A 15,220-nucleotide genomic window follows, 5' to 3' on the forward strand; every position below is an offset into this window, starting at 1 on the left:
AGAATGCAGGTCATACTGGTAAAATTACAACAGGGTGTGTCCCTAGTCTGCTTTCAAGTGTCCTGCTGTGTGACTTCTGTCTTGACTGATTATTGAGCCACATGGGAGTTTTTAATGATGCTGTGAGCCTCCAGAACAAATCAACATGGTCTATGAGGATGAATTTGGTGTGTTATTCTTCAGTTTTAACTTCAGCTTTAACTTGGTCTGAACTTGACATCCATACAACCAACAGTCTCAACCATCGCAGACTTACTTTATGATGTCCTGTAAACCATGATAATGTGCAGTACTTTGTGGACCTAACTTCTCATAAAGTTGAAGAATATACAGCAGTCAGTTTGAATTAGAGAAATGTTTGCTCCTAAAATGGGGCACAAATGACTGTTGGATTGTAGGACTGTTGGATCACCTGGGTGAAGGGATGAGTTCTGGTTATAGATACCTAACTGTATTAGAATGTTACAGATATGCGTCAGTAAGGTTGTTGAGTGGAACTGTCACCAAGGCAGTAAAAAAATACATCCTGCCTGGCATTAGCTTAATGGCCTGACCAACCAAGCGAAAGAAAACATTACTTTCAGCACAAGAAATCTACAAATCCATGTTGAATGTATGTGTTTTAATGGTAGGCTGCTTGTTATAAGCTAAAGCATATTGGATTTGGTTGAAAGATGCTCCTGCTGTTACATCAGCCATGACAACTAGTTGCACCAACTTTTCAACTGACTTGTGTATGCACTTATTGAATTAAAGTATAAACCGAGTCAACATTGACAAAACTGCCATCTGCTGAAGGTCTTTTGTTCTTTTTCTTCTCCCCCTCCTTCCATGCATGCACATGCTCAACCCAGGCTTCTTTCGTTTCACAGTGGTTGAGTGGCAGCCTCGACCCCATGTGATCCTCAGCCCCGCGATTGCAGAGGTCAGCATTTTGGTACAGATTTTAAAATGGTGAAGTTAATAGCCCTAGCTCTCTGCAGACCTGAACACAGGTCCAGCTAGCCCCACGCCCCGAGGGGAGTGATTCAGCACAGTTATTAAAAGGCCATTGCACAAACTGCAGCGAGTGAGCACAACTACCTTCATTTAAATCACTCTTGTTTACCCACTCCTTTTTAGTGAGAGTATGTTCCATTAACAATGGCTTTACTCTTTAGCTTGAAGCTATCCATTGTAATTTCATAGATTTGAAGTTGAAGATGCAGAACAGGATATCCTGTGCAGCCCTCTCTCCCTGCCTTTCTGAATTTAACAGAGTGTGTAGGAGGACCAGGCCACACTGTGCCATCACTCGCCATCTTATCACTGATGCCTGCTTTCGGTTCTCTCATTCCATTCAGACAGAATTCTGTACTGGACTCAGTTTTTCTCGATTCTGGACTCCTGTTTCATAAATAGCACCTTAGCAATCGAGAAAGATCTTGCTGTCTCTCAACATCAGGACCAAATAGGTGTCATTGACAGTCAAGAAAACCATCTGAAACATAATCAGAACTATAGGCTTACCGAAAACAATGGGTCGTACTCAAGAGTTCAGTTACTTTAAATGCAGTATGGTCATAGGATGCCACCTTTGGCACAAATCAGTTCGTGAAATTCACGCTACTAGATCTGCCCCGGTCGACTGTAAGTGCTATATTGTGAAGTGGATTCATCTAGGAGCAACAACAGCCCAGCCACGAAGTGGTAGGCTACGCAAACTCACAGAAAAAAAGCACATAGCACGTAAGAATTGCCTATCATCTGTTGCATCACTCACCACAGAGTTCCTGTTTACAGTTTTCCAAAAATTTTCATAGCATTTGCATTTTGTGAAAGCAATGAAAATTGAATTACAGTTTGGAAAAACATATTGTTGTAGTCGTTAGATTTGATTATCTTGGTGATCACCTGGACTCCTGTTTCATAAATAGCACCTTAGCAATCGAGAAAGATCTTGCTGTCTCTCAACATCAGGACCAAATGTCATTGACAGTCAAGAAAACCATCTGAAACATAATCAGAACTATAGGCTTACCGAAAACAACAGTATTAAAATCATTCAAATGAAGGAAAGTACTGGTGGGCTAAGCAATCAAAAATGGCCTGGCAGGCCAAGGAAGAAGTCTTGTGGAAGACCAAAGAGTTCTCAACATAATTAAGAAAAAGTGTCAGACCGATCAATCTCCAGGAGTTAGGCGTGGATGTGTCAGACTGCAAGATGCAAAAACTTCTTAAATACTGAACACTCAACAGAGTTCAGGAAAAAGCTATTGTTAACAAATGAAACAAAGATCATGGGTATGATGACTTAGATATTTATGACTGTCACTTGAACTGACACACTTGAATTCATTGATGAGCAGCAGAAAAAAAATATATATGATGGTGGGCATAAAAAGAACAAGAACATGATACTACTGAAGGACTTGGGCAGTTGGATGAGAGCATAAGGCAAGTCATAGAGAAACACATTGAATGTGTGTGTGTGTGTGTGTGTGTGTGTGTGTGTGGGTGGGTCTGTATGTGTGATGGTCTGTGTGTGCATATCATGTCACATTGTGGTTACGCCTGTGGTAGAGAGCAACAGACAGAGTTGAATAAATCTATATCACTGTGAGAATGTTTTAGGCACAGGCTGTATCATGAAATTGGTAATATGTGTTACAAGTTTCAAAAGCCATTAGTTTTTTCAATCAGTCAGCACCACATGTAGGCTATGATTTCTGTGATCTGTTTTTAGATGTTACATTATCTACGCTGTTTCAACAACCGCAATTCATAATCGTAACGCAATTTTTGGCCAACAAATTGTACAGCCCTAGTGATGGAAAAGAGTAATACGTTCTTGCATACCCAAGCCTTCCCCCATATCCTTGCATAAGGATGTGGTACTCATCGTGACATTGTGTAATGTATGGCGTTGAGTCCCAAACATTTTGGGTCTATGAGCCTATTTTATCATCAACACTTTTTTACATCCCCACCATTTATAAAAGTTATGTATTCAACTACAAATGTTTACTTTCTTAATTGGAGCTATTAGAGTCTGGTAAAAATAGGCTTAGATGGATTTTCAATAATATTTAAATATTAGCTCCTCCATGAACTGCCACCTTAATGTGGTGGAGGGGTTTGAGTACCCGAGTGACCCTAGGAGCTATGTTGTCTGGGGCTATATGCCCCTGGTAGGGTCTCCCAAGGCAAACAGGTCCTGGGCGACGAGTCAGACTAAGAGCGGTTCAAAAACCCTTTAATGATGGAAACCATTTTGAGGACCGTGACATCGCCCGGTATGGCGCAGCCGGGGCCCATCCCTGGAGCCAGGCCCAGGGTTGGGGCTTGTATGCGAGCGCCTGGTGGCCGGGCCTTTCCCCACGGGGTCCGGCCGGGCTCAGCCCGAAGGAGCGACCATAAGGGGTCGGTGCGTAGAGGATCGGGCGGCAGTCGAAGGCGGGGGCCTAGACAACCCAATCCCTGGACACGGAAACTAGTTCTAGGGACGTGGAACGTCACCTTGCTGGCGGGGAAGGAGCCTGAGATTGTGCGTGAGGTTGAGAGGTTCCGACTAGAGATAGTCGGGATCACCTCTACACACGGCTTGGGCTCTGGAACCACACTCCTTGAGAGAGGATGGACTCTTCACCACTCTAGAGTTGCCCATGGTGAGAGGCGGCGGGCTGGTGTGAGTTTGCTTATAGCCCGCCAGCTCTGCCGCCATGTCTTGGAGTTTACCCCGGTGAACGAGAGGGTCATTTCCCTGCGCCTACGGGTCGGGATAGGTCTCTCACTGTTGTTTGGGCCTACGGGCCAAACGGCAGTGCAGAGTACCCGACCTTCTTGGAGTCTCTGGGAGGGGTGCTGGAAAGTGCTCCGACTGGGGACTCCATCATTCTACTGGGGGACTTCAACGCCCACGTGGGCAACGACAGTGACACCTGGAGGGCCGTGATTGGGAGGAACGGCCCCCCTGATCTGAACCCGAGCGGTGTTCAGTTATTGGACTTCTGTGCTAGTCACAGTTTGTCCATAACGAACACCATGTTCAAGCATAAGGGTGTCCATTGGGTGTCCAGTGCACGTGGCACCAGGACACCCTAGGCAGTAGGTCGATGATCGACTTTGTTGTCGTTTCATCTGACCTGCGGCCGTATGTCTTAGACACTCGGGTAAAGAGAGGGGCGGAGCTGTCAACTGATCACCACCTGGTGGTGAGTTGGATCCGATGGCAGGGGAGGAAGCTGGACAGACTCGGCAGACCTAAGCGCACAGTAAGGGTCTGCTGGGAACGTCTGGCCGAGTCTCCTGTCAGAGAGATCTTTAACTCCCACCTCTGGCAGAGCTTCGACAGGATCCCGAGGGAGGCTGGAGATATTGAGTCCGAGTGGACCATGTTCTCCACCTCCATTGTCGAAGCGGCCGCCCAGAGCTGTGGCCGTAAGGTCTCCGGTGCCTGTTGAGGCGGCAATCCCCGAACCCGGTGGTGGACACCAGAAGTAAGGGATGCCGTCAAGCCGAAGGAGTCCTATCAGGCCTGGTTGGCTTGTGGGACTCTTGAGGCAACTGAAGGGTACCGGCAGGCCAAGCGGACTGCAGCCCGGGTGGTTGTGGAGGCAAAAACTCGGGCCTAGGAGGAGTTCGGTGAGGCCATGGAGAAGGACTATCGGCTGGCCTCGAAGAGATTCTGGCAAACTGTCCAGCGCCTCAGGAGAGGGAAACAGTGCCCTACCAACATTGTTTACAGTGGAGGTGGGCAGCTGTTGACCTCAACTGGGGATGTCGTCGGGCGGTGGAAGGAGTACTTCAAGGATCTCCTCAATTCCGCCGTCACGTCTTCCATTGAGGAAACAGAGGCTGAGGGCTGGACTCGTCCATCACCCAGGCTGAAGTCACTGAGGTAGTCAAGAAACTCCTTGGGGGCAAGGCACCGGGGGTGGATGAGATTCCCCCTGAGTACCTCAAGTCTCTGGATGTTGTGTGGCTGTCTTGGTTGACAAGCCTCTGCAGCATCGCGTGGCAGTCGGGGAGAGTGCCTCTGGGATGGCAGACCGGGGTGGTGGTCCCTCTTTTTAAGAAGGGGGACCGGAGGGTGTGTTCCAACTACAGGAGGATCACACTTCTCAGCCTCCCCGGGAAAGTCTATGCCAGGGTTCTGGAGAGGAGAATACGGCCGATAGTAGAACCTCGGATTCAGGAGGAACAGTGTGGTTTTCGTCCGGGCCGTGGAACACTGGACAAGCTCTATACCCTCTACAGGGTGATGGAGGGTTCATGGGAGTTTGCCCAACCAATCCACATGTGTTTTGTGGATTTGGAGAAGGCATTCGACTGTGTCCCTCGTTGCATCCTGTGGAGGGTGCTTCGGGAGTATGGGTCCTTTGCTAAGGGCTGTCAGGTCCCTGTACGACCGAAGCAGGAGCTTGGTTCGCATTTCCGGCAGTAAGTCAGACATGTTCCCCGTGCATGTTGGACTCCAGCAGGGCTGCCCTTTGTCGCCGGTTCTGTTTGTAATTTTTATGGACAGAATTTCTAGGCGCAGCCAGGGGCCGGAGGGTGTCAGGTTTGGGGACCACACGATTTTGTCTCTGCTCTTTGCGGATTATGTTGTCGTGTTGGCCCCTTCAAACCAGGACCTTCAGCATGCACTGGGAAGGTTTGAAGCCGAGTGTGAAGCGGTTGGGATGAAAATCAGTACCTCCAAATCCGAGGCCATGGTCCTGAGTCGGAAAAGGGTGGCTTGCCCACTTCAGGTTTGTGGAGAGTTCTTGCCTCAAGTGGAGGAGTTTAAGTATCTAGGGGTCTTGTTCACGAGTAAGGGAAGGATGTAACGGGAGATTGACAGACGGATCGGTGCAGCTTCTGCAGTAATGCTGTCAATGTATCAGTCTGTCGTGGTGAAGAAAGAGCTGAGCTGCAAGGCGAAGCTCTCGATTTACCGGTCAATCTACGTTCCTACTCTCACCTATGGTCATGAGCTTTGGGTCATGACCGAAAGGACAAGCTCCTGGATACAGGCGGCCAAAATGAGCTTTCTCCGCAGGGTGGCTGAGCGATCCCTTAGAGATAGGGTGAGAAGCTCGGTCACCCGGGAGGAGCTCAGAGTATAGCTCCTGCTCCTCCACATCGAGAGGGTTCAGCTGAGGTGGCTTGGGCATCTGTTCCGGATGCCGCCTGGACGCCTTCCCGGGAAGGTGTTCCGGGCCCGTCCCACCGTGAGGAGACCCCGGAGAAGACCTAGGACACGCTGGAGGGACTATGTCTCCCGGCTGGCCTGGGAAGTGTCTAGGGAGAGGGATGTCTGGGCATCTCTGCTTAGACTGTTGCCCCCGTGACCCGGCCCCGGATAAGCGGAAGAAGATGAATGATTTAATGAATTTAAATATTAGGTTTTGATGGGCATCATGGAAGATGCTTTATTGAGCATGTCCTTCCATAGAAAATACAATTTTCATTGATGGTGTTATTTCTGTCCCAGACTGCTTTACCGCATGATTCTGGCCATTGTGTTCTATCATGTAGGAGTTCCCAACATTTTTCCAACTCCACCAAGTCCCCCTATTTTACATTTGATAAAAAATAAATAAAATAAAAACTACTACACATTCTTTTTATGTTTTATATTTTCAACATTATAGTTAGCTTGGTTGTTAGCTAAAAGCCAGAACAAAAACTGCAGCCAGTGAGCACAACTACTTTCTTTTACTAGTCCCCTTTTTTTGGTTAACTGACAGTAACCTTGTGACCACAGCTAAGGCGTCCAAGTGAGATGGTAAAAGCTGCACCCTGCTTCTACACTGATGTCACTAACACGCATGCAGAGTGTATGTCTGAACTGGTATGGTTGTAATTCAGCTAACCTCCACAAGGGGGGAGCAAATTAGGGATATCTCCTTGATGTTTTTTTGAGGCTTTTTTATTAACAGAAGCTATTATATATAAACTTAGAGAAAAAAAGCATTATTAAGTAGTGTGGAGAATCACTGAACCATCTAAATCACTATTTGGAATATCGTTTCTGAAGTTTTTTTTAAGTTGGTCATCCAACTGTCTAGGTGAATATAGCAAGTGGACTATTAAGGGGAGAGTATGTCTGAACTGGTATGGTTGTAATTCAGCTAACCTCCACAAGGGGGGAGCAAATTAGGGATATCTCCTTGATGTTTTTTTGAGGCTTTTTTATTAACAGAAGCTATTATATATAAACTTGCAAGGTTTGTTTCAACAATCATTGTTCACTATGGCTAGTTCTTGCATGGGCCTTGGGCATCATGCATGGTCTACCACCATCAACTGGTCTCTCTCAAATCTACCAAACCTTTAACAAGTGTACCTACCAAATACATTTAGATACAAATATTAAAATATATACAAAAAATATTTCATGTAATTTTTCTGTATTGTGCAAATAGATACAGATTAAGAGTACATAAAATGGAGTAGTCAGCACTGTACACAGATAAGTTTACAGTGAGTTACAGAGGCATCGCAAGGATTACAATACATTCGGGTCGTAGCCCACAGGGTTTTGAAAGTACATGCGGAACATTTCGATGTACACGCTAGCGGCCTACACGTCTACAATGTCATAACGAGCAATCGGAATTATAGATGAATAGATCAGGGGCTATTTTTTATTATTATTATTATTATTTTTGTTCCATTTAAGATCCGGGGCTGTTCATAAATGATCGGGGGCTAACGACGCCACTGGTGAGTTACCCATTGTCATGACTGAAGCCTGAACGACAGATGCAACATTGAGAAAGTAGGGACGCTGTGTAAAATGCAAATAAAAACAGAATGCAATGATGTGCAAATCATTTAATCCTTATATTTAATTGAAAATAGTATTTTGAATTGGATGCCAGCAACACGTTTGGGACAAAAAAGTTGGGACAGGGGCATGTTTCCCATTGTGTTGCATCTACTCTTCAGCACTCTGTAAGCCTTTGGGAACAGAGGAGACCAATTGCTGTAGTTTTGAAAGATAAATTATTTCCCATTCTTGCTTGATATGGGATTTAAGCTGCTCAACATTTTGAGGTCTGCTTTGTCGTCTCACTGAAATAAGCAAGTCCTTCCCTGAAAAAGACATTGTCTGGATGGCAGAATTTGTTGCTCCACAACTTGTGCATATAGTTCAGCATTAATGGTGCCTTCACAGATGCAAGTCTGTGTAAGTCACCCATGCCACGTGCACTAATGCACCCCCATACCATCACAGATGTTGACTTTTGAATTGTGCACTGATAACAAGCTAGATGGTTCCTCTCCTCTTCAGCCCCCGTGTGGATGAATCTGTCTGTGAGGAGGCTGTATCCGTAACTGGCTTTGTTTACACAATTGTAGCTCACGTTAACCTTGATGTGTCCGTGGATGAGGCTGAATCGACTCCAGCGTGTGCAACAGATGACATTGACTTTCAAGTTTTGAAACCTTCCACATCCCCAAAGTAAACTGAGAGGCAGAGGCCGGAGGCACCAAAAGGACCCTCAATTCTGTAAGTTGGCATGAATTTTATGGGGAGGTACTGAAATTATTACTACTACAGAGCATTGGCAATATTTTGATACTGTTGGGAACGGCCATGTCAGTTATTTTCCCTGACTGATAACATTCCGGAATGGCTGCCTGTCTTTTAGACAATTAGCTAGATTTCATTTTATTAACAAAATAGGGGACTGCACATTCATGAAACATTTTGAAAGATCTCCATAAATGATGCTTGTTGCCAGCTGTTAACTCCAATCTTTTCAGGAGAACATACAGAGACCTATATCAATAACGCTACATCGATTGCCACATTCAGTTTCATTTAGCCCAGAGGGAGACTGCAGGAAAAATCATAAAAACGCTAAACTGAAATACTTCACAGGAAAAAAAAATCTCTATGAACAAGGATCATGCTGGATAATCTGTAAATAGACCCCAGGTAAAAAAAATAATGACCTTTTCCTTTAAATGAGCTAAGGCCCGGAGATTGTGTTGGCGTTTCTGGATCTTGATTATATCTGGTTTCTTCTTTGCATGGTACAGTTTTAACTTGAGGATGCAACTGTTCACAGTCCACGATTTTCAGAAGTGTTCCAGAACCAATACCGTTATTTTCACTACAGAATCATGTCTGTTTTTAATGCAGTGCCGCCTGAGGCCCTGAAGATCCCAGGACATCCAATATTGTTTTTGGCCTTGTCCCTTGCATACACTGATTTCTACGGATTCTCTGAGTTTTATCATGATATTATGTACCATAGATGATGAGATCCCCAAACACTTTGCAATTTTACATTGAGAAACGTTATTCTTAAACTTTTGCCCAATTTGCCCACGCAGTCTTTCACAGAGTGGTGAACCCATTTTTACTTCTGAAAGACTCATTCTCTCGGAGATGCTCTTTTTATGCACAATCATGTTGCTGACTTGTTGTCAATTAGGCTGGAACTCATGTCAAGTCCTATTGTCACTTTTTATGAAGAAGCATGACACAATCACAGAGTACCACTAATAAAGGCTTTTAATTCAAAGACTTTATTAGAGAATGGCTTTACAACACTCAAAACATAAGGACAGGAAAATTAAACTAGGGAGACTAAATATGGAGGTTGTCAGGTACTGGCTTGGGTGCCTCTAGGCATCTCTGCACCTGGGGGCCACAGCCTGGGCCTGACTGTAGGGATGCCTCTAGGCATCTCCATGCTTGGGTTTTGGTTGTCCTCAATTAGAGCCAGCTGTGCTGTGTTGCCTCTAATTGGGGACCCTATTTAAGTTCAGTTGTTTCTCCACATTTTGTGGATCATTGTTTGTGCCAGTTGTGTTGTGCCTCAGTTTGTGGTTTGCCGCGCCGTTTGTTATTTTTGTTTGTGGAAGAAATTTATTAAAAGGATGTTAACCTACGCTTGCTCTGTGCCTCGTGTCCTGCCTGCCTTAAATCATAACAGAGGTGATGGGGTGAAAACGAGACAGGTGAAATCAATGAACTCAATGGATGAAAAACTCAAGGGACCTTCATGGTACTGACCGTGCCCGAATGTTACCCGTATGTTTGGGAGCATGAACGGCTTAGATATTTAGAACACTCATAGGCCACACACTTCTAATTCTTGAAAGAGAAAGATATCTGTTAGGGCAGCTGCCCTTGTGGGAGTTATAGGTTGTTATACTGTAGTAGTAGACAAATTGAAAATTAGTCAGTGGGTACAAAGCATTTTGCTGCATAGTATATTCTTGTTGTGGTCTGTGCATGTGAACAATCAACTAGGATTTTACTAAATAAAAAAAGTAACTTTTCGTGATCCACATTTTTAAAGCAAAATACTTCTGTCCTCTTTGTGATATTGACTGGACTTCTCAAGCTGTTGAGCAGTTTTTGTACCAAACAAAATTGTCTGCATAGTGAATGAGCATTTTAACCAATAATGGATCATCTTAGTGAGGACATCCCTTTAGCAAACACACTTTAGCAGTGCCCCGCCCTACCATACAAAACTTTATTACCAGTTACTGTGTGCCCTCTTAACAAGGTATACTGATGGCTTTGGCTCATATGTTGTGAAGAAGGATTTTGTATAAACAGCTGGGTTGGGTCGGGTCCCAATGCCTGCCTAATTTACATTTCAGTCATTTAGCATTTACCTCCCTCTGCTAAAGGAAACATGCTAGGTACAGAAACTCACAAAGTTCCTTTTATTAGAACCCGCCCCACACTGTTGTTCTGGTAGTACACATGAACAGTAGATCAACTGAGAGATTAGTCTGTAACAAGGATTTGGGGAACATAATGTAAATACTTTGCCGAACTCAAAGAACAGAATTACCCCCAAATATGTTTTGATGTATGAGAACAATTAGTTTTTCAGGAAAGTTACAATATCATGAATCAAAATGAATGAGGGTCTACTTGAAGGCAATCATTCACCTCATTCACAAAGTGAACAACCACAGTTTAAACTGGCATATTTTTGAGAGTACAGATACTATATTATTTTCTTCATCTGCTGCCCTAATTGAATAAGCCAAACAGTGGATGATTTACAGGAGTTCTTCACAATATTAATGTTACTCCTTCGTCATGTATCCAGCCATTATCTAGCATCTGGCAGCAAACTATAATACGCCTCCTCCATGGTTTATCATTACGGCTTTTTACCAGAATAGACTGAATTAAACTGCACGCAAAATTATTAGGCAAGTGAGTATTCTGATCATATTATTATTTCTATGCACATTTTCCAACTCCAAACCATATAAACTTGAATCCTCATTGGATTGAATCATTTTCTGGTGATATTTGTGTAATGAGGGAGGGTGTGGCAACAGTGAATAACACCTTATATCAAGGTATGCATAATTATTAGGCAGCTTCATGACCTCAGGTAAAATGGGCCAGAAAATTGATTTAACTAACACTGAAAAGTCATAAAATGTAAAATGCCTTTCAGACTGATGCAACACTGTTGAAATAGCTAAACTATTGAGGTGTGACCACCGGACACTCAAACGTTTTGTTGTGAATATTCAACTGGGGTGAAAAAAATATATGGAGAAATGCACAGCAAAAGACTTGAGAAGAATTAAACATGAGGCTACCAGGAACCCATTGTCCTCCAGTGCCACCATATTCCAGAACTGCAGCCTACCTGGAGTGTCCAGAAGTAAAAGGTGTCAAGTGTTCAGAGACATGGCCAAGGTCAACAAGGCTGAAGGAAGACCACCACTGAACAAGATTGACATGTTGAAGCGTATAGATTTTTCAATGGTTTTATGGACAGATTAAATGAGCGTGACTCTTGATGGACCAGATGAATGGGCCTGTGGCTGGATCACTAATGGACACAGGGCATCACTTCGAGTCAGGCACCAGCAATGTGGAGGGGGGGTACTGCTATGGGCTGCTATCATTAAGGATGAGGTAGTTTGAGCTTTTCAGGTTGAAGATGGACTGAAACTCAACTCCCATACCTGCTGCGACTTTCTAGAAGATACTTTCTTCAAGCAGTGGTACAGGAAAAAGTCCTCAGCATTCAAGAAGTTCATGTTCTTTACGCAGGACAATGCTCCATAACATTCATCCAAGTAATCCACTAGCAAGCAAGGGCCTCAAAGATGCTAGAATAATGACCTGGCCCCCTTCCTTACCTGACTTAAATCCTATTGAGAACTTGTGGGCCATTCTCAAACGTGAGATTTAAAGTCAGGGAAGACAATACACCTCTCTGAACAGCATTTGAGAGGCTGTGGTTGCTGCTTCAGCGAAAGTTGATCATGAACTGATCAAAAAACTAACTGGATGGAAAGCTCATGTCAGTTATTGAAAAGAAGGGTGGCTATATCGGTCACTGAATATAAGGCCAGAAATGTTATTCAATTTTCATTTTGTGTTACTTGTTGCACTGACTCTAAAAATTGAGAATAAACAAGCGAGTTGGAGAAATTATTTTTGTAATTTAGTTGCCTAATAATTCTGCACACTAATTGTTGCCCAATAATTGTGTATTCCCGTGAGAAAGATCAAAACCATCTTTTCCTTTTTTAAACATTCAGGTTTGAGGTTTGATGATATTTTGGACTGACTGAGAGCATTGTGTTTTAAATCTGGAGGAATACGTTTTGCCTCATACTTGTGCACGCAGTGTAGAGAGACTGTGTAAACTGTGTGAACTGTGTGTGTGTGTGTGTGTTTCTTGCAGAAAATCTTGGTCATCATTCCTCCTTAATGGGTGGGTAGCCAAGTTAACTCAACCAGAGTTAACTCAACCTGAATTTCCAACATCACAAAAAATTTTTTTGAAATCAGCACTGACAGAATAGTGCACACAGGGATGAACAAACACCTGAACAGTGGTTCTTAGCTTTAAATAATATACAGTATCTCACAAAAGTGAGTACACCCTTCACATTTTTGCAAATATTTGATTATATCTTTTCATGTGACAACACTGAAGAAATGACACTTTGCTACGATGTAAAGTAGTAAGTGTACAGCTTGTATAACAGTGTACATTTGCTGTCCCTTCAAAATAACACAGCCATTAATGTCTAAACCGCTGGCAACAAAAGTGAGTACACCCCGAAGTGAAAATGTCCAAATTTGGCCCAATTAGACATTTTCCCTCCCCGGTGTCATGTGACTTGTTAGTGTTACAAGGCCTCAGGTTTGTTAAATTTGGTGTTATTGCTCTCACACTCCCTCATACTGGTCACTGGAAGTTCAACATCGCACCTCATGGCCAAGAACTCTCTGAGGATCTGAAAAAATAATTGTTGCTCTACATAAAGATGGCCAAGACTATAAGACTTTTGCCAAAAGCCTGAAACTGAGCTACAGAAACTGAGCACAGTGACCAAGACCATACAGCGGTTTAACAGGACAGGTTCCACTCAGAACAGGCCTCGCCATGGTCGACCAAAAAAGTTGAGAGCACGTGCTCAGCGTCATATCCAGAGGTTGTCTTTGGGAAATAGACGTATGAGTGCTGCCAGCATTGCTGCAGAGGTTGAAGGGGTGGGTGGTCAGTCTGTCAGTGCTCAGACCATACACTGCACACTGCATCAAATTGGTCTGCATGGGTGTCATCCCAGAAGGAAGCCTCTTCTAAAGATGATGCACAAGGAAACCCACAAACAGTTTGCGGAAGACAAGCAGACTAAGGACATGGATTACTGGAACCATGTCCTGTGGTCTGATGAGACCAAGATAAACATATTTGGTTCAGATGGTGTCAAGCATGAGTGGCGGCAACCAGGTGAGGAGTACAAACACAAGTGCGTCTTGCCTACACTCAAGCATGGTGGTGGGAGTGTCATGGTCTGGGGCTGCACAAGTGCTGCCGGCACTGGGGAGCTACAGTTCATTGAGGGAACCATGAATGCCAACATGTACTGTGACATTCTGAAGCAGAGCATGATCCCCTCCCTTCTGAGACTGTGCCGCAGGGCAGTATTCCAACATGATAATGACCCCAAACACACCTCCAAGACGACCACTGCCTTGCTAAAGAAGCTGAGGGTAAAGGTGATGGACTGGCCAAGCATGTCTCCAGACCTAAACCCTACTGAGCATCTGTGGGGCATCCTCAAACGGAGGAGCGCAGGGTCTCTTACATCCACCAGCTCTGTGATGTCGTCATGGAGGAGAGGAAGAGGACTCCAGTGGCAACCTGTGAAGCTCTGGTGAACTCCATGCACAAAAGGGTGAAGGCAGTGCTGGAAAATAATGGTGGCCGCACAAAATATTACACTTTGGGCCCTATTTGGACATTTAGGGGCATGGAGTTTAGGGGTGTACTCACTTTTGTTGCCAGCGGTTTAGACATGAATGGCTCTGTGTTGTGTTATTTTGAGGGGACAGCAAATTTACAATGTAATACAAGCTGTACACTCACTACTTCACATTGTAGCCAAGTGTCATATCTTCAGTGTTGTCACATGAAAAGATATAATCAAATATTTAAAAAAATGTGAGGGGTGTACTCACTTTTTTGAGATACTGTAACTTAAATAAAAACCTACTGATAACACTTGTTACCCTTGGCACGGTTTAGTAATTTCTTTCTCCCATTCTCTCTTTCTCTTTCTCTACCCATTTTCTCACTTTGTCTCTTTGTTTACTTCCCATTTCAGGCGGAGAGGTTGAATGTCTTGGCGTCTGTCCAGTCTCCGATCAGCCCTCCCGGGCCCAGTCTGAAAACACAGGAGATTACTCTGTCATCCAGGCCAATCTCAATGGAGTCTTCCCTTATTGTTTTAAATCATAATGAACTCCTTATGAAAGCAGAGCCGAACTTGCTCTTTTTCCCATTCTAGCATCTCTCACATGAACCACTACAGAGTTTAATAACATCCCTAACAGAGTATTTCCTCCACACCCTCCTACAAGTAAAAGGACAAGGAACTATCTGTATATATTTATATTGTTAATCTGTTACTCAAAACCACTGTTCAGGGGAGAGATAGAGACCTTTTGATGTAGGTGCAGTGGGTTACTGGCTCATGAGTATGGGGGCAGAGGGTGGTAGCCGGCAGAACTGGGTTGCTAGAGGGGTAAGTGCTGGCACAGGTTGGAGAAATCTGATCCAAGATCACGCACGACAGGCTTCAGCAATAACATGAACCCAACAGGGTCATTTCAGGATACAGGGACAATCTGTATAATGTCTATGCTGGGTCCAACAGCTTGTGCCGGATCACTCCTTTTACTGCACTTTACCTCACAAAAACCTGGAGCACAGCTGGGCTTTGA

The 15,220-nt window shown here is 44.3% G+C and overlaps 1 long non-coding RNA gene across 1 annotated transcript in view; it reads right to left on the minus strand.

Annotated features, from left to right (window-relative positions):
• The window catches only part of LOC117595614, a 57,381-nt gene extending 42,725 nt beyond the window's left edge, over positions 1-14,656 (minus strand). The window contains exon 1 of the long non-coding RNA XR_004576867.1: positions 14,573-14,656. This is a non-coding gene — a long non-coding RNA (uncharacterized LOC117595614). The remainder of the gene's footprint in view (positions 1-14,572) is intronic.
• Positions 14,657-15,220: the final 564 nt, after the last annotated feature.

The sequence above is a fragment of the Esox lucius genome, chromosome 15, assembly GCF_011004845.1.
Source record: "Esox lucius isolate fEsoLuc1 chromosome 15, fEsoLuc1.pri, whole genome shotgun sequence".
Lineage (NCBI taxonomy): Eukaryota > Metazoa > Chordata > Actinopteri > Esociformes > Esocidae > Esox > Esox lucius.